Source organism: Rhinolophus sinicus, linkage group LG14 (genome assembly GCF_036562045.2).
Source record: "Rhinolophus sinicus isolate RSC01 linkage group LG14, ASM3656204v1, whole genome shotgun sequence".
NCBI lineage: Eukaryota > Metazoa > Chordata > Mammalia > Chiroptera > Rhinolophidae > Rhinolophus > Rhinolophus sinicus.
Window position 1 is genome coordinate 13,471,708 of NC_133763.1, and position 19,830 is coordinate 13,491,537.

The window sequence follows — 19,830 nt, forward strand, 5'->3', positions numbered from 1 at the left end:
AATCACTTATTGATGGTAAATCTCAGACATTTTGATCAGGAGCAGGATATTTGCATGGTCTGAAAATATCTCCTCACAGACCGCTTACTAGTTGCAAGGGAACAGTAGTGCAGAAATGAGACAACGTCTTGACCAGGTGATCAGAACTATCATCACTAATAAAGGGCACGTGGACATCGTGTGTCTCTGATTGTTGACACTGAGAAGGACACATCCCATCTAAGTATTTCTCCTGGGAATGCAAAACCTGAATTTAATCATGGAGAAACATCAGGCAAACCTTAAATGAAGACTATTCTATGAAAAAAGGTGGAGGGTGGTGGTGGGTGGGCTGTACTAAAAAATAACAATGTCATAAAAGATAAAAGAAGGTTGTGGAAAATGTTCCAAATTATAGAAGGCTAAAGAACCTTTTCCTGTGGGAGCCACTGGGTTGAGAGGAGCATGGCCATCTCCTGTCCCCACCATGGCGTGTATTCGTTCACTGACATCGGTATTCTCCAAAAAGGGGGAGTCATCTGGCAGAAATGTCGCTTTGCCTGCTCTGTTCAAGGCTCCCATTCGACAGATACTATGAACCCTGTTCACACCAACTCGCACGAGAACAATAGACGGCCCTGTGCTGTCAGTGGGTTAGCAGGTCATCAAGCCAGGGCTGAGCCGTGGGTCCTGGCAGACCTGTGGCTCGAATTCCCAGAGTTCAGGCCAGGGTGCTTTTGGCCAAATGTGTCGTGGGGGCCACATGTTTGCAGCAACCCAAACCTGGCGCCGTGGACTCCTCAGAGTGAGCACAACACAGAAGCGATATGCCATCTGCTCTGCCCTGGCGGCCTCGGCCTTACCAGCGCTGGTCGTGTCTAAGTCCGTCATATTGAGCAAGTTCCTGAACTTCTTTGGTGGTTGAAGATACAGTTGAAGCTGAAGAAGACCAAGGAGGCTGATTTGCTTCTTAAGAAGCTTAAGGCCTGGAATGATATCAAAAAAGTCTATGCCTCTCAGCGAATGAGAGCGGCAAGGGCAGAATGAGAAACTGTCATCATATCCAGTGCAGGGGACCTTGCGTCATCTATAAGGAGGACAACGGCATCATCAAAGCCTTCGGAAACATCCCTAGAACTACTCTGCTTAATCTAAGCAAACTGAACATTCTGAACCTTGCTCCTGGTGGGCACGTGGGCCGTGTCTGCCTTCAGACCAAAAGTGCTTTCTGCAAGTTAGAAGGTCTGTATGGCACTCGGCGTAAAGCTGCCTCCCTGCAGAGTAGCTACAACCTTCCCACACACAACATGCTCACTATAGACCTGAGCAGAATCTTGAAAAGCCCGGAGCTCCAAAGAGCCCCCCGAGCACCACGCAGGAAGATTCGTTGCAGACTCCTGAAGAAGAATCCACTGAAAAACCTGAGAATCACGTTGACTCTAAACCCACATGGAAAGACCATGTGCCGGAATGCCAGTCTTCACCAGGCAGCTCTGGGTGGATAAAGCAACAGCAGCAGCAGCAGCGTGAGAAGCCAAAGCTGATTAGAAGGGGGTTCCAGGCCAGAGGCCAGCAGCCGGGAAGAAAGGAAAGAAGGCTGGTGATGTTCTGAAGCAGAATAAGCCTTTGGTGGGAAAAAGGCTGCAGCTCCCAAGAAACCAGCAGCAGAAAAGAAACCCACCACAGAAGAAAAGCCTGAGGCATAAACTTAAATTTGTTTTTCTGTAAAAGTCCATTCACTTTGCACAGCTAATTTTGAATAAAAACCCGGTCAAAGAGGAACAACAAAGAAAACAGTTCAGACTTGAGTTCTTCAGATCTTCATTTCCTGATAAAGACTCCTGTGTCATGTAAAAATTACATTAAATACATTTGTTTGCTTTTCTCTTGTTAATCTGTCTTTTGTCAGTCCACTTCACAGTGCCCCAGGCAGAGAACCTAAGATGGGTAGAAGAAAAGATGTTTTCCTCCCCTACACCTCAAATGGATAGCCAATAACCCCCAAACTATTGATGGAATAATCTATTTCACTCCCCTGTCTCTGATATGAAGTGTCACATCTAATATTAACCAAATTCCAGAGTGTGCTCATGCATGAATGTGTGTGTGGGATGGGGAGAAAGGGGAGAGAGAGAGAGAAAAATGTCCTTTCATTTTTCTCCATAGTTACTTAGCTGTGAGGGTTTCTTCTTCTTGAGTCAATTTGGATAATTTTCTTTTTCTTAAAAAATATCCATTTTATTTAGGTTTTCAAATTTATTTTTACAAAATTTTACATAGTATTTTCTTACAGTTCTAACGTCTTCCTGTGTATCTATAATTATTTTCTCTTTCTAATTTTTAATATTTTTATTCATGTCCTATCCTTTTAGTCATCACAGTGCCAAAGATTTATTTTGTTTGTTTTTTTAAAAAGAACCAGCACTTGATTTTCTTAATCATGTCTCCTTTCTATGTTTACCATTCCATCAATTTTTCCTACATTACACTTCTGTATTCCTTCTTTTTACTTCTATTGATAATTATTATGTTGTTTTATTTATAATTTGTGAATTTGATAATTAGCTGACTTATTTTCTAGTATATAGGAGTTTTAAAAGGATATGTTATCTTTTGTGGTGTATAAAGTAATATTCTATCTATTAGATTTAGCTTGTTAATTGTACAGAGGGTGCCAAAATATGTATACACATTTGAAGAAAGGAAAAAACTGTATTAAAATTGTAATAATATACACCTATAACAAAAGATTAATACAAGTCATGTTTATACATTTTTTTTGGCACCTCCGATATTATTTAAATGCTTTCCAGTCTTATTTTTGTTTGCATGACTTAACCTCTGAAAGACGGATTAATTATAATTTTGCTATATATTTTTTTGTTTTCTCAAGCATATACAGAGATATTTTAGAGAAAAGTTGGCAGAAGTTGTGATAGGAACTATTAGTCAGGTGCTACTATTAAAAACTTGACAAGGTATTTCTTAATAACTGCACAATAATTGCTATTTTGCCTAGAAGTGGTTTCTATGAAATCATGCTAATTCTTTAGATTTAAATAGCTCACAGTAGTGTCATATTGCTTAATAATCCTATTGCTTTGACATTCCACCTGTCATTCTGAATAACTTGTGATTTTTGTTTTCTTACCTCTATCTAGATTACAGATTCTCTGAAAGAGCAACTTTTAAATTATTTTAAAAATTAGTGAGATCTAAAGACCCAGAGCATTGTACTAAAAACAGTCTTTTTATTTTTCTCTTTACTTTCTCTTATAACCAGTCTTTAAAGAGCTAATGAAAGGTGGGTTTTTTTCCTTCCTTTCTCCTCTCTCCCTTCCTCCCTTCCTTCCTTCCTTTTTTCTTTTTTTTTTTTATTATTGTGGTTGTGTTGGAAAAACCCCGGTTACTAAAGGCTATGATAAAGGACACAGATGAACAGCCAGATGAAGAGATACATAAGGTGAGGTCTGGGAGGGTCTGGAGCACAGGAGCTTCTGTCCCTGAGAAATTGGGGTGTGTCACCCTCCTGGTACATAGATGTGTTCATCAACCTGCAACCTCTCTGAACACCAGATTTGGGGATTTTTAGGGCGTCTTCCTCGCATAGGCATAGTCAATTATTAACTTCATTTCCAGTTCCTCTCCCATCTCTGAAAAATGGGGTGTGGGGCTGAAAATGTCAAGCTTCTAATCATGGCTTCGTCTTTCTGGTGACCAGCCCCCATCCAGGAACCATCCAGGAGATACCCAAAGTCGCCTCATTAGAACGAAAGATGATCCTAGTTCTCTTACCACTTAGGAAATTATAAGGGTTTTGGGAGACCTGTGTCAGGGACGGGTCAAAGACCAAATATATTACATACGTACATATTTCTTACTATAAATCACAATAGCACAGGTGTATAATTAATATCATGATAGTTTTATTTAGTTCAACATATCTTGTTAACTATCATTGACTTGGGTGCTACATTTTTAGGCTTTTAGTTTTAATTTTTCTAATTTTTATATTCTATTATTTCCACTTAATAGTTCATAATAAAATTATATTAGCTCAAATAAAATATATATTCTCATTATTACTTACAGAAAATGAGGAGCTAGAATGTACCATAGTATTTGTTATAGGCATTTCCCCAAATGATATTTATTAGCTATTTTATTGAAATTATTGTGTGACACACACTCCCATTTTATGGTACTTCTTGCATAAAAATTACCTTCTGTTTTTCAAATTAAGGTAAACTTATTATGGGAATAAAAGGAATAATCATTATCAAATAGGAACTTAGATAGGATTTAAACCTGAATTCCTTGTTTGCCTCCCCAAATCACTACTTTCATCACATTTTCTCTTACTTGAGAATCTATAAGCAGGGTAGAGTTCAATTTTAAAGGGCTGAAAGGTTATGTAATTTTGATATTTCTCATTAAGAAAAAGAATAAAAAATAAAAAATACAAAATTAGATGTAGAATTTATGCCAAGAAATCACAACAAAGTGCACATTTTAAAAGAGCTGATAAAAACAAATATCACAAATTAAATGCCTGACACATATTTCTATGGATTTTCCACCCTACATTTCACTGTGAATTCTTTACCATCTGTTCCTATGACAACAATTTTGTAATATTTTCTATAGCATGAATGGAAAGACAATTCAGTCTCTTTGTCATGGTTGATTATAATGTATTGTTATTACTGATAGTTCAGAAAAGTTTCTTTCAGCTTCACAACTTGTTATTGTCATATCCTGTAAACTTTACAACTGTTGACAAATATAGGAAGCCTCCATCAATTTCCTTACTATGAGCTGACTGTCACAGATGTGCTTGCTCTTCGTAGTACAGCTTTCTGCTCTGCCCCAGAAGCCCCAGGACTCCATGTGTTAGTTTAAGGAAGGTGGGTATGCATGACATCCGGGAACTGTTCAGAGCGCGGGCCTTGGTGTTGATGGCACTGTTTGCATCCAGTGTTACCACTGTGTTTCCCTGAAAATAAGACCTAGCCAGACATGTCTTTTAGAGCAACAATTAATATAAAACCTGGTCTTATTTTATTAAATACAAGACTGGGTCTTATGTCATATCATATATCATATCATATATCATATCATATCATATCATATCATATCATATCGTATCATATATCGAATCATATCATATCATACTAGGTCTTATATTAATTTTTGCTCTAAAAGGTGCATTAGAGCTGATTGTCCGGCTAGGTCTTATCTTCCAGGAAACACGGCATTTACTGGATAGTGTCAATTCTTGGTTATTAAACTGTGTTCTGATAAAGATTAGACTCCTAAAGTGCTTTCAAGCCAGGCTTTTAAAAACTTTAAATAAACTCTTTGTTTTAGAATAGTTTGATTTATAGTTTCAAGTCACTTCTCATATACATTTTCTCATTTGATCTTCTTAATATTGTGAAATGAACATTTTGAGGTTTAAAGGGACATAAGGACCTTACCTAAAGTGACAGCACATGTTGGTTCTGGGTTCCATGCTGAAGAGACATCGGTGTTAACAGCTTTTATACAACACACATTGCTAGAAGGCAGTAACAAGGGCTGTAAGATCATTATGTAACTAACTCAAAGCAATTACCTTTAAAAAATAATTCTTTCTTTTTGCCAATCCATTATATGCATAGTTGGCCCAATTTCTCTTCATGAGTTTAGTGAGTTTTCTTGACAATTCATTTCTCTGTCTAGACTTTAACGTGCTTAATAAAATCCTCATAAGACAACTAAGCCCATTTCTCTTCCAATGACTGACTCTCTTTGGACAAGCAGAGCCCTGGGGGGCTGAGCTGACCTCGTAGAAGTTGGTTCCATGAAGTAACTACTGAGGATAAGGTATCTTCGCCACTGACCTTGATGTATCTATCTTTTAGTGCAGTAACTTTCTCTAGATAGACCTACCACAACTAACTGGTGAAGGAAAATCAGTTGGAAAGGAAGAAATTGTATTATTAGGAGAAATCATCACATATGGGGAATGGTGAATATCTGTTCTTTTTCTGTTCCCTAAAATGCTATTAAAATGATAAAGAATGAGAGAGGAAAGAAAAGAATAGACACGTTAGCAGAGCTATTTGTTTCAACTTTTAAACATTTTCTATCATTAAAAAACAAAACTAATCACTGTGCTAAGATGGCTTTGCCATCAGTAGTATAACAGTGGAATGAACCAAGGCTTTGGAGTAAGACAGAACTTGATTCAGATTCTGGTTGTGTTGCAACTCACTGTATGATACTGGATGAGGTGTTACACTGTTAGAGACCTTAGTTTTCTCTAGTAAAATAGGGATAATTGCAAGCTCGCGGGATTGTTATCATGGAAGATGCATACAAAGCGCCTAGTATACCGTCTGTTACATTGCACTGACGTAACAGTACTAGCTGTGTTATTATTTGCATTAACTAACTGTGTTGTCGGAGGGCTTCTTCCTTGTTAAAGAAGACATTTTTTTTTTTTTTTTTTTAAATTTAAGAAGACATTTTAATAGGGACCTATCAGTGCCTGATTGTAATTGCACTGGACAGGCAGGACGAGGAAATCCATTGGCTTTTCTGTTAGAATAAAAGGCATAAGGGACTGAGAAGACAAAGATATAAAAAAAGTTGTATTGAGCCAGTATTTACCTATAACATGGCACGATGGTTAATTTTATGTATTACCCTGGCTAGGCCACAGTACCCAGATAGTTGTGAAACACCAGTCAGGCTATTGCTATGAAAGTATCTTCTAGATGAGATTAACACTCAAATCAATAGACTTTGAGTAGCAGATGAATGTGGGTGAGCCTCATACCGTCCATTGAAGGCCTCAAGAGAAAAAGATGACATTCCCAGAGGAAGAGGGAATTCTGCCTCCATGTGTCTTTGGACTCAGGCTGCCGTATCAGCTTTTCCCTGGGTCTCCAGTCGCCCAGCCTTCTCTGCAGTTGTTTGACTTGCAGCCTCCACAGTTACGTGAGCTAATTCCTTAAAATCAATCAATCTCCCTCCCTCCCTCCTTCCTATTATTTCTGTTTCTTTGTAGAATCCCGACTAATACACATAGATTAAATATTGGTTTGTGGGGACGTTGTAAGTTATGGAAGGGCAACACATTTGATTGGAGCCCTGCCACTCTTCGGCATATTTCTCGTCTCTTTTTAATGCTTCTTTTGGTTTTCAGGTTTTTAGGGGACAAATACCCACATACCTTTGCTTAGTATTTGCTTTTTATGTTCTAGATAATCAGTAGAAGTCAGAAAAAATATCAAATGTTGGGTAATTTGTAAACATTTACAAAGCACGTTCATACACAGTATTTATTACTTACACCAACTTTGTGGGATATTAAAAGTATCCCTGTTTCAGAGATGAAAGAATAAAAACAAAAACATTACTGAGTATTTGTTGAGCTCTTCTGGACTAAACATGTCACAGAAACAATCTCATGTAAGTCTCACAGCAACCCATAGCATGGGTGCGTGCTACTTCTGCTCCTTGTTTGCAGAAGAACACACTGAGGGACGAATTCAGTTAGTGCCTGGGCCAGAAGGGAGCTTTGATCTGCTGATTCCAAAGGCACCTATGCTCTTTTCTCCCAATGACAGGAGCCTCGCCCCACACCCACCCCTCCTACCCCACGAGACACATCTCAAAGCCCTTTTATGGCATGGGTCTCTGTGCTAGTGTCATATTTCTGGAACTCGGCTAAAAGTCTGGTATTCAATTAGGACAGAAATCAAGTGACTCCAGGCTGTAAAACCAGTGCTTTGCCCCCCCGCTGCCCCAGTCAAAGATTCTCATTTACAGCTATTAATATTGAAAGGGATGAGACATATCATTGTATCAGTCATCAATTTTCTCCTGCCTTCTCAGTGGAGCTGCGGGACAATTCTGGGCACCGTTCCACGTGCCTGAGACAGTAAGGAAACAGGGGACTCAAGGGTTTAGGAGCCATAGGCTCTTAGCTTTTTATCCTCCCCTGATTGACAGATGAGCAAACTGAGGCAGCGGAGTTCAGTCACCTGCTTAAGGTATGTTACACTGGAGCAGCTAACATTTAATGTGCACACAAAGTCACTTGAAATCTTTTTAAAGTGTGGGTTCTGATTCTGCAGGACGAGGGTGGGGCCCAGGCGCAGGAGTCTGCATTTTCTAGCAAGCTCCCAGGTGAAGCTACAGCTTCCGGTCTAGGGGTTCCATTGTGAGTAGGAAGGGAGAGTGATGCATCATGACAGAGAGGGCAGGAGAGGTGGAAAGAGGGAACTAGGTCTTAATAGGTCTAGGTGGTCTCAACAGTGTTTATTTAGGCATCTGATATCCCTTTTAGTGTGACACGCTCAGCACTGAGCACGTGTCCTCTAGGCACGTCATGACTTGTGTAAGGAAACTATCAGTTCCCTCCCCCCACACACTATACTTTAGGAACTCAGATGTTCTTTCAAAAACACTGATTTATAGATGATGGCATGATTTCAAATGCTACCAAGGAGGTGATGAATTTTAATAGTCTAGAACACTAGACTGATTTTTACCATGCTTAAAGCTAAGTAGAATGAATATGATCCAAAAAACTCATTGTACAAACGCAGAATGGGGGAGATGCCGTGTCGTAGCCACCTATGTGACAAGACCAAGAGGCTTTAGTTGCTTATAAGTTTATTGAGTCCACAGCATGGTGTGGTTATACTGACAGGAGTGTAGTGTGTGGGGAGAGGGAAGTGATAGTTTCCTTACACAACGCACAAGTCATAACACGCCTAGAGGATGTGTTCAGTGTAGTACGTGTCATATTAAAAGGGATATTAGAAACCTAAAGTGTGTCCAGGCGAGTAAGTCTGGGGACATCTGGGGATGATGCATGTGAGGAATAGCTGAAGAAATTGAGGGTTTGACCAGGAGACTAAAATGTGATACAGAATAATGTAAGGCCCGACCCAAGTATTTGAAGGGACATCGTGTGTATAATAACATTAGGCTTATTCTGTCTGAACTAGGATCAATGAAAATGGAAACTAGAGAGATCCCAACACAATCTGAGCCATTAGTGGGGAGACTGAGGAAGAGAACTGAGCGTGGAGTTGAATTCCAGCTGTGTGACATCAAGTAAACCACTTAGCTACTCTGACCTGGGCTCCCCATTTTAAAAATGGGATGGGGGGGGAAGTCTTCTTCCCTGGTCATTGTAAGGAGTCAGTGAGATAATATGTGAAAAAACATGGCCAAGTGTGGCAAAGAGTGTTGATTCTATCGCTTTTTAAAACAATATCCCAGAACTAGAGCAGTTTAGTCATGGAATAAACTACCTGAGGAGGCAGTGAGTCCCCTGTCACTGGATGTGGGCAAGCCAAGGACAATTAACCTCTTGGGAATTTGGGATAAGAACCTTGCACAGAGGTTTGCTGCCAGGCGGGAAGTTGATGTATAATGAGCATGATTTATAGGGTACCTTCCAATTTTAAGAGTCTATGTGGGCTGGCATCACCACTCTCTTTTCCTGGCTATTAAAAATGCAGGTGGAAAAATTGCTTCATTCAATTGTAATACTATTCACCTCTGAATCCAAGATAGGGAGGCAGAAATGGACTTTATTTTGAGCATTTCATTCCCTATTGCCAAATTGAATAATTTTCCTTTGAATTCTAAAATGGTACCCTTTCCATTTTATGACGCTATCAAGGGCATATGTACCATACAGACTAGTTTTCTATGTGGTATGATTTTTTTTTTTTTTTTTACGGAATATTGGTTAGACATTTATATAATTTATGAAGTGATTTCTCCCTGATAGGTCTTGTATCCAGCTGGCACCACACAAAGTTATTACGATATTATTGACTATATTCCCTATGTTGTACTTCCTATGTGGTATGATTTGAGGAGATCAAAGAAAGACTCAATTGCACCAAAGTATTTTTTTCCATTGGTCCTGTTATACATCTTAAAATTACTCTAGAGTGACTAACGCCTCAAGCCATTATCAGTCATTATCATCTTGGCCAGACTTAGACTGGTCATTACCGTGGTACATGCAATGCTCACTTCTGCTGTAGGAGCATTGTGGGCTGCAGCCCCATTCCTGGTGCACGGGAACCGCCGCCATGTTCGCACCAGCTCACATTTCCTGTGGGCCACTCCCAGGCAGTGACTGACCACTGCGAGGGCAGGAATGCAGGTGTGTTCCTGAGAGCCGTGGGTCTCCTCCAGGAGGGACTGGCTTGAGGACTCCCCATCAGCCCAGTTGAATGTTTCTAGGAACTGTGCTGCAGTCCCAGGCTCTCCCTCCCCAATTCCGTCCTTCCTCTCCTGTCACAAGTATCAGATGTACCCTGTGGTCTGAAGGTCCTCCCTGCCTTCTCCTGCTCCCTCCCCTCTATCCTTCACAGGCATTCCCCTCAACAAATCTCTTGCACATGTAACCCTTGAAGGACCCAAACTAACACAGGTGGTTCTAGGAGTGGTCTGAGAGAGCAGGTGGTAAGCCGGGGTTATGAAAAAGGCACAGAGGGCACCATCCTGGGTGATATATGGGTAATGGGGAATCCCTGGCACAGGGTGCAGGCCAGAAAGCTAAGCTTCTCACTAGAGGTTACCTGGGAAAATGCCCCAGTGAGGGGAACCCGCATGCAGGAGCAATGAGTCAGCCTTTGAAAATGAAGAGGGAGAGGGAGATGTCTACAAAGGCAGTGGACTTGGCTGGTTGCTACTTACAGGCATACCTCATTCTATGGCACTGTTCAGATGTGCATTTTCACAAATTGAAAGTCAGACCCTCTACCGACAAAAAGACGACAACTCACCGAAGGATCAGAGGATGGTTGGCATTTTTGAGCAATGAGGTATTTTGAAATTAAGGCATGTACATTGTTATTTTGCACATAATGCCATTGCACACTTAATAGACTACAGTGTAGTATAAAACCAAAAAAAAAAAATTGGTGTTACTTGCTTTATTGCGATCCTCACTTTATTGTGGGCTGGAAGCGAGTCTGCGTTATCTTCAAGGTCTGCCTGTAGCTGCACCGATGCCCTGCTGAGAATGAGTTGGGGCCCTTGCCATGGGAAACCCAGGGCCTTTTCTAAGCAGCTAAAGGCTGACCAGCAGAGCCACAGACTGTCTTTAATAGCTTACAGAGACCCAGCTGAGCAGGACTTTAGCAAGAATTGCAGAGCTCAGGGACATCTGTGCTCAGCTGAGGCAGGTCTGTCAGGGCCCTGGTGGAGAAGACCTGACACCCTGAAACATGGCAGGAAGAAATCTGGAGGGATGTCTCGGAAGACTTCCTGAACCCCCAGAATTTCCCTGGAACGAACGAGCACATTTCTAAAAGACAGTAGGGCTGCTCCCACTTCCTCCCCTGGCTGCCAGGTGGATAACAGGTTAAATCTCAGCATAACCTGGCTGAGCCTTGCTGGACCTGATAAAAGATGAAAGAGATTATACACGGAAGGAGCTTCTAGAATTAGCCATCAGGGAGCTATCCCTGGAACTAGATTTTGAGGGTGTTTGATCAAGGGAGCTGGAATGTATGACTAGGTTAATAAGGATTCATTTTCTCAGGGACACTTTGTTGGGATGTATGAAATTAGCAACCTGGGAAGGACCCCGGGTGTAATGTTTGTGTCCCCTCTCCCCAGACTCCTATATTGAGACTCTAATCCCCAGTGCGATGGTTATTTGGAAGTGAGGCCTTTGAGAGGTAATGAAGGTTCGATGAGGTCAAGAAGATGGGGCCCTTGTGATGGGGTTAGTGCCCTTATAAGAAGAAGAGACATGCCATCTCTCTCTCTGTGCCCGCGTACACCAAGGAAGGCTGTGTGAGCATATGACCTGGAAGAGGGCCCTCACCAAGAATGGAGTATGCTTGCACCCTGATCTCAAACTCCAGCCTCCAGAACTTTGAGAAACAAATGTGTTGATAAGAGATCGCAAGGAAGTGAAAGAGGAAGAAATACCAGCAGTTCCCCATGATGAGCCTGGCTCCGTGGACTAGGCTCCATAGAAAGCTTTGTGTGCCTGGGAGCGTGAAGATGCTGGGTGCCAAGGGAGGGGGCACAGAAGTGAGACCACCCTAGGTCATTTTAGTTGAAGGCCAGTCCCCATTCTGTGTAAATCTCATTGTGAAGTTTTTCAAAGGAACGTCAAAGGCAACCGTGAGCAAGGGAAGTGGTGCTGCCACGCCGGACTCCCTCCCAGAGCACCTGCCTTCCTCCCACTCAGGGCCCTCCAAGCCTCACACAAAGGGCCCATGCCCCAGACCTGAGTTCCTGTGAGAGCAAGTTCACGGAGCACACGGGACTGTGGGCCGCAGAATGTTTTGAAGAGTCCTGAATGCTTGATGAGCGTGAACAGTTGAGCCCATTTCAAATGAGGTTTTCACATCAGAATTTGCTTATGAACATGAAATCAAGCTTTCTATGGCAGTTGCAATGTTGCTGGACCCCCACTTACGCTGGACCCCACTATGAGCTCCGTCTGGATTCTCTAGAAGACTCTCTGAGTTTGCTCCCTGAGGTGTGCTTGGGGACAAGAGATGGGGGGCAGGCAGGAGTTGAAACAGGGTGAAAATGGACAGATCTTTAGTTATTTTCTATGACAGAAGTGAAGTCAAAATCAGACTTTGAGTCCCTGCGCTCACTGGACCGATGTGAGGATTAGGGTAAATGTAAGAACACATTTAAAACACATAGAAAGTGCCTGGCATTTAACTGCTCAGTAAATATCTGTTGGTGAGAAGAACAACATTATCCTTTTTGTGCTGCCTTTCCTCCTCCCTGTAACACACTCTCCGCTTCTTCCACCTACCTAATCTTATCTGTCCCTCTGCTTCCTCCGAGAAGTCTTCCTGTCTTGGCTCAGATCACACTAACACATTCTTTGTTTAATGCTTTAGAACTTACATCTCTACCCTCATTGGGCACAGACAACATTTTAGCTCGTATTCTGCTCCAGATACACATCTTACCTCCCTGGAGGAGGAAAGTAAGGCAGTAGACATAGTGATTAGAGCACAGGATAAGGAGCCAGAATGACCAGGATTCCATTATTTCTTAGCTATGTGAGCAAGTGACTTGGCTTTTCTAAGCCTCAGTTTCCTTATCTGTAAAATGGGAATCATCAACTTACCTCATACATTTGTCACAAAGATTTAGAGATGAATATGCAGAGCACCTGGTAGATAGAAAAGAAATTACTTCATCATTTACTTATTATCATATATCTCCTTGTATCTGTCAGAGAATCTAGTCAGAAGGACACAATATACACTTCATAAATACTTGAAATAAAATTGAATTGTTTTTTGCAATCTTCTTTAGATAAAGGTTGTTATGAAATGGGTGCTTCCCATACTATCCCAGGCATGTGAATCCCTTGGAAAATCTAACTTGGTAGCTCAGGAGTAGAGAACGTGAACACGCATCTCAGGGCATTTCTGATATCACACCACTTAGGAAAACAGCTGTAAACTCAAAGGATGCTTTAAATCCTCAACTATTAAGTAAGGGTATCTGTTTCATAAAAAGAGTGGATTTGTACCAGCCTTTTAATAATTGACTCACATTGCAGCCCAACTGCTTTTGGCCAAGTGACCACCAGGAAGAAGTAGGTGGGTATGTGCGGGCAGTAGCATTGCCATCTTGCCACCACTGGGTCACAGCCAGGAGCTGCTAGAGTGGGTACTGCATCTCTAAGTGGGTGCCAGACGTATTTCCTTAATTGAATGAAATCCAAAATTACAATTCATTTCAAAGCTGCATAATCTGGTAATTAGAAGCCTGGTTACATCTAATGCCCTGAATGGAGATCCCAGCGTTGTCTCACAACAGTCAAGGGGCCTGGGCAAATAATTATAAGCACTTCACTGTGATAATTGCCAACCTTAGAGAGCTCCAAGGAGAGAAGGCCTGTGGAACCAACAGCTTTGAAAAGGTAAGCACTGCTCCAATGTCAGGCATTGTTATCAAAAGAGATTTTGTCTTTTATGAAGCTGGGGTTGGTAGAAAAGAGATTCTTTTACATGTCATTGGTTTCCTTTTCACTCATCCATCCACAGTGAAATGGTTTTAATGAAGCATGGGCCAGGCTGAGACTAAGACGGAAGTAGAGCAACATCTAACAGGGAAGAGAAAAGAACATTCTGCCCAGGAGCATCTTCCATGTTGCAAGGACAATCTTTAAGGAGATTTCCTAGTGGAAGTGTTTGCAGCTTTAATAGCAGACTTGAAATTTAAGCTCAATCTATTTCCAGGCAGCAAATGTGTTACCTTTAGAGATATTCAGTGTATCTTAACATTCAGATAGATTCAAAACGAATAGACAATAACACCTGGAACATTTCACAGGGTGTAATCCAAGCAAAGTAATTTCAAAAAGTGGGTAGTGCTCTTATCTTCTCAAGCCTAAAAATCAATTCCAGAATTCCAAGAGTCTGGTTTTAGAATAGGAACTGAAAGACCAATCCACAAAGCAAGGGTATGTGTATGTGAGTTGTACATGCTACCTGACAGCATACGCTATTTGTAAGACATCATGCCTTACAAAAAATATTCCTTCATTTCTAAATCTTAAAATGAATGGTATTATTTCTAATAGACACTATATTATATTACTTGAAAAAAGTGAAAACCTCCCTTAACCCATTAGGATATGGTGGAGAACAAAAACCCCAAAACTGCTCACTGTTTTACTTTATAGAAAGTATTTTTGAAATATTGATGATATTGGTGGTTGTACATACGAGGCTTGGTTGTTACTGAGAGATCTTAATTATGATGAGAAGGTCATGCAAGTGTGAGGGGAGGTAGCCTGCAAGTGGAGATATTGGATCATGGGAACCTACATTGGGAGCAAGTTCTATAACATGTCATGTTTCCAGACAGGTATGTGAGGTCAAGACCTTTAGATGGTGAGTTCACTGAGCCCAGACCCCCACAGCTCATGGTTATATTCACGAAATAAAAAAATTAGATTTTTTTCTGTGGTTTTTAAAAAAGGATTTGAAAAGAAAGTAAGTTACCCCAGTGTTGCTGATAAAAGTAAAGAGAAAGTTGAGGTCGAGGACACTTATGGTTCTTAACTAGAAAACAGAAATTTGGGGTGAATCAAGCAGTGGAATGTAAAATTCAGCAGTGACCCTGTTCTGTGAATATAAGCAATTCACCATATATTCTCCACAGAAAGAAGAAAAAAAGTACTTTGTGAAATAGTTTCAGCTGGTGTCTCAGCTAGTACAAAAATTGCTCATCAAGTCAGAGATAAAATTTTAGTGGGGATTGAAAAGACAATTTGTGGTATAATGATATGCACAAGAAGCCTATGTCTGTACAGAAAACTGATTGGGGTGAAATCCAGAAATATCCATAATTAAGATCTTAGGGATTTGTGAAAAACTAGATGCTTATGTGTGTGTGTGTGTGTGTGTGTGTGTGTGTGTGTATACACACATATATATATATATATACATACATATATATATGTGTATATATATGTATGTATATACACATATATATGTATAAATAGCTATCTAGCTATCTATCTATCTATCTATCATCTATCATCCATCCATTCTTTTTTAAAAAGCAGTAGTGTTGTGTGTCAGGCATTGTGCTAGAAGGAGGGTTATAGACTTTAAGGGATACACACTGCTAAAAGAGGAGATCTTAAGGCATCCCCATGAAAAGACACTTACTGTGCATTAAGGACCAGTCTGGTATAGGATAGGGAAGAACATAACCCTTATGATTTACCTCTTCTTATTCATTTCCCACTCACTACTTTTCTGCATTAAACCATTTGACAAGTAGGCAAATCCACTCAACCTTATCAAGCCCTTGATTTTTTTTTCCCTTCCGAAATGTTTTTCAAGTAATCCTTGATTAGTTGGCTCTACAAATTATATACCATAGGGCAGTTTGTCAACAAGACATACAGAATGAAAAGGAGGAGTTCTCACTTTGGTTTTCTATGACTTCCTGTGGGTTTCAAGTGATTTGAGACCAAGTATTAAGAGTTCTTTCTTGTTGCTGAATGTGCTTTTCACACGGATGGGAGAACTACCATAGGTGCTGATGGTTAAAATGGTTTCTGAAAGAGGACCCAGAATCTGGGACTAGCTTTCTATCTTTCAAGGTCTCAATTGCCTCACCACTGTTTAGCTCCCCCTCCTCCATGAATACAATAATAGCAAACACATTATGGCACAGTTATTAAAAGGTCTTTCCTATAGTAGCTCATTTATTGCTTACAACTACCCTAAGAGGTAGATGCTATTACTATCCTCATTTTATAGATGAGGAAAAGGGGCCCAGAGAGATTAAGTCGTTGTTGGAAATTGCACAACCGGTGAACTGCAGAGCCTGAACTCAAGCCCACACGGTCTGGCCCAGAAGACTCCAACTTCCCTGCGTCTCACACCACAGTCACTCCCGTGAGGGAAACAGCCCTCAGCCATCGTTTCTTCACCCACTGTTGCATGCGACAAAGAGACTCAAAGAGGTCTCCTCCCAGGGGCTCTTCTACTGACTGTCCCTCTCTACCTCATTAGGTTAATTCATATGGAGAAAGGGCAGATATCATTAAGAACTTTAGAGCATACTTCAGTGGGAACTGGGAGAATTCTAAAACCATTTCCAAGTACATGCTCTGGAGGTGGTCCTGGCTCCATGTGCATTGGACACAATAAAGATAACTGAGGTAATAAAAGGTCCTCAAAAGCAGACATTGTATGTTCTGTTAGAAATAGGTCTCCCTCACTCTGCAGCTGTAGGTAATGAATTGCTGTCTGGTGAACAGAAGTAAAGAAAGCTGTTTGGTTTTTAGGAGGTTCAGCCTCCCCCATTCCTCATGGACAACAGTGGGTACCGGGTGTGATTGATAGAGGGGCTGCAGAAGTCCTGGACTGGTGCCAGGCCGTTTCTTCCCTGACCTAACATCCCCAAATGCCTTTCTCTCTTCCCCTTTAACGCAGTAATAAAATATATCAGAAATAAAAATCAAAGTGCTCATCTTTGCTCACAAAATGGGTGAGCCAGCTCCATCCAACCTTGACCTTTTTTCTGTGAAACATTTTTGGAACCTATTTTAAGTTGTTGAAGGAACATTCCACTTGAAGAAAAGGTTAAAGTAGTCGTGACTGGGCTGAGAGGGCAGAGATCCAGCATGAGCTAAGGTTCCAGGGGCTTCATTGACCTATTTCTGCCAGTTTGGGGAAAAGTGCAACAGCCTTACCCTTGGAGTGGTTGGATGACAATCGAGGCGATCCATGACAGGCACCCTCCCTGAGTCTGGGATTTGTTTCTCCTCCTACCTGCCCAGGTGACCTCGCTGAGGGACGTGTCGGCAGGAGGTTGTGAGCAGCGGGGAGCAGGAGAACGCCTTCTCCCACTGAACACGTGATGTCTGCCTTTCCCTCCTTTCTCATTTCCTTTGGGACCTCAAAGGGGACATTTTGATTGAGGGAAAAACATAACCCCAAAGCGAACTCATCTGGATGTGTTTGTCCCAGCTGCGCTGGATCTCTTAGCATCAGATGCCGTGGGGGCACTGAGAGTATTGCTTAGATTCATAGGACGGGTCACAGCTGGATTTCACATTCCGCTTCTTGATTTACCCCAAACTTCTGTTTTCTAGTTAAGAACTTTAAGCGTCTTTGACTCAACTTTCTCTCTGCTTCTGTGAAGAAACCCCATTGTTTCCTTTTTTTGTTTGCTTTATTTTCTTTCATTTTCCTAATCACAATAGTTTCTCTTGAAATAATTCAGTCTTGGATTGAATGAAAAAGAAGAGGATCTATTTACATGTCGGAATCTTCCCTGAGACAGTGGCTTCCCTCAGGGGCACATTGGCACACAGCAGCACTCATAAATGTCCTTTAAATAAGCGAATAAGCATTCAGGCCACTGTTCTCCACTGGAAATCAGCTGCAGCACATCCATTCTTTCCACTGACTGTAGTAACTTCCCGACTCTCGGTGCCGTCGCCCTAAGTGTGAAGCCTGTGCTTTCCTGGTACAAACTGTGTGACTCAGGGCCAGTCTTTTAACCTCGTAGTAACTCAGGGTTCTCATTTATAAAAATGGCCCTGATAACAGGACCTACTTCTCTGGGCTGTTGGGAGGATCGAATGAGATAGATAATCCACGTGAAATCTTTCATGGCTTGTCGTTCCCGTCATTTCTGACTCAATGCCTGCCTTCCCACGGGACACCCAGCTGAGTTCCTCTTTTCTGTTGAGGGTCCCCTCGGGTGCTCAGCACACTTTCAGAGTAGAGATGACTGGTCAGTCCTTTGTGTGGTGTAGACTGAGGCACTTGGCGTCAGGCTGCCATATCTGAAACTCTGCTGACTCCTGCTCCATGGATTATAACTGTGTGACAAAATACTCAATACTTAGAAGCGTAAAATAACCTTTCTATTATGCTCACATTTTCTGTGGGGCAGTTATTCAAAATGCAATGGGGATATTGTCTGTCCTACAATACTGGAGTCCTCAGCTGGGAAAACTTGATTGGCTGGGGGCTGGAATGACGGAGGCTTTGTTGCTCACATGTTTGGCATGTGGAGTCCCCAGGTGTTTCTTGCCTTGTGGTGGAGTAACTTCCATCTCTGCCTCTGTCTTCCCATGGCCGTCTCCATGTGTGTCTGTGTGCACACATGTGTTCTGTCTGATAAGAACATGTGAAAGCCCCACCCTACTCCAGTATAACTTCATCTTTAATTATATCTGTTTCCAAATAAGGTTACATTCTGAGGTACTGGGGGTTAGACTTCAACATATCTCTGGGGGAGACACAATTCAGCCCCGTAACAGTTGGGATGACTGAGAGCTGCCAAGAGAACCAGATGGCAGCTGCATGGCCGTTTATGACCCAGCCCTGGTGTCACACAGTGTCACTTCTGCTGTACTCAACTGGCCAAACCAGTCACAATTCACCCAGATTCTACCTCTTCATGGGAGGAATGTCAAAGAATTGGGGGGCCATGTTCCCCCCACACCCCATTCCTCCCAGCCACACGCACAATACCCAGCCTGAATTTGCTCATTTTGATTTCCATATTGTAATACAGAGTAAAGACTCTCCTCTGAGGAAATAGAAAGGTTAATCTCTCCCACATTTCTACCAAAGAAAACACTTGTTTGATGTCGTTTTGAAGATGGGATACTAGGCTAAACTAGTGTATCTTTATATTTTAATTTTAAAATCACCAAAGAATTTTAAAGCAGAAATAATTAGACTGGGAGAAAGTATTTTTGAAAAAAATTTTTTTAAAAAATTTTTAATCAAAAAAATAGAGCTGAAAATAGACGACATGATGAGTCGTCACCAAGAGGCTGGAAGTCTGTCAGGTGAGAAAGCCACGAGCCCACAGAGGAAAGAATGAAGGCTGTGGTGTAAGCTTACTTGTTGCTGCTTGATTTTAGAGAACAAACTGCCAAAATATTGTGGAGAGATGATGTGACTGTCAATTCATCTTATTTTTTCCTAATAGATTTCTAAATACACTCAGAGCATATTTTCTTATTGAGCTCTCTGAAATGGGGCCTAGAAAAGCAGATAGATACATGACCATCTGCTGTCAGGCTAAATAGTACTGAAAAATATGACTTGCTATGTACGCGTATGTTTACCAAAACAGCTATCATAGCAGGACTATTTGAAATAGCCCCACCTGGCAGCTACCAAAGTGCCTCAAAAGCAGAAAGGATGCAATATGGTCATTCGCAGTGGGGTACTATACTGTATAGTGATGAGAATAATCTATAGCTACACCCAACAATATGGATGAATCTCACAAATGATAGTGAGGGAACTAATACAGATACAAAAAGAACATACTGTG

The 19,830-nt window shown here is 41.4% G+C and overlaps 1 pseudogene; it reads left to right on the top strand.

Moving 5' to 3' along the window:
• Positions 1-430: 430 nt before the first annotated feature.
• On the top strand, positions 431-1,685 carry LOC141568614 (large ribosomal subunit protein uL4 pseudogene; annotated as a pseudogene).
• The last annotated feature ends 18,145 nt before the right edge of the window (positions 1,686-19,830 follow it).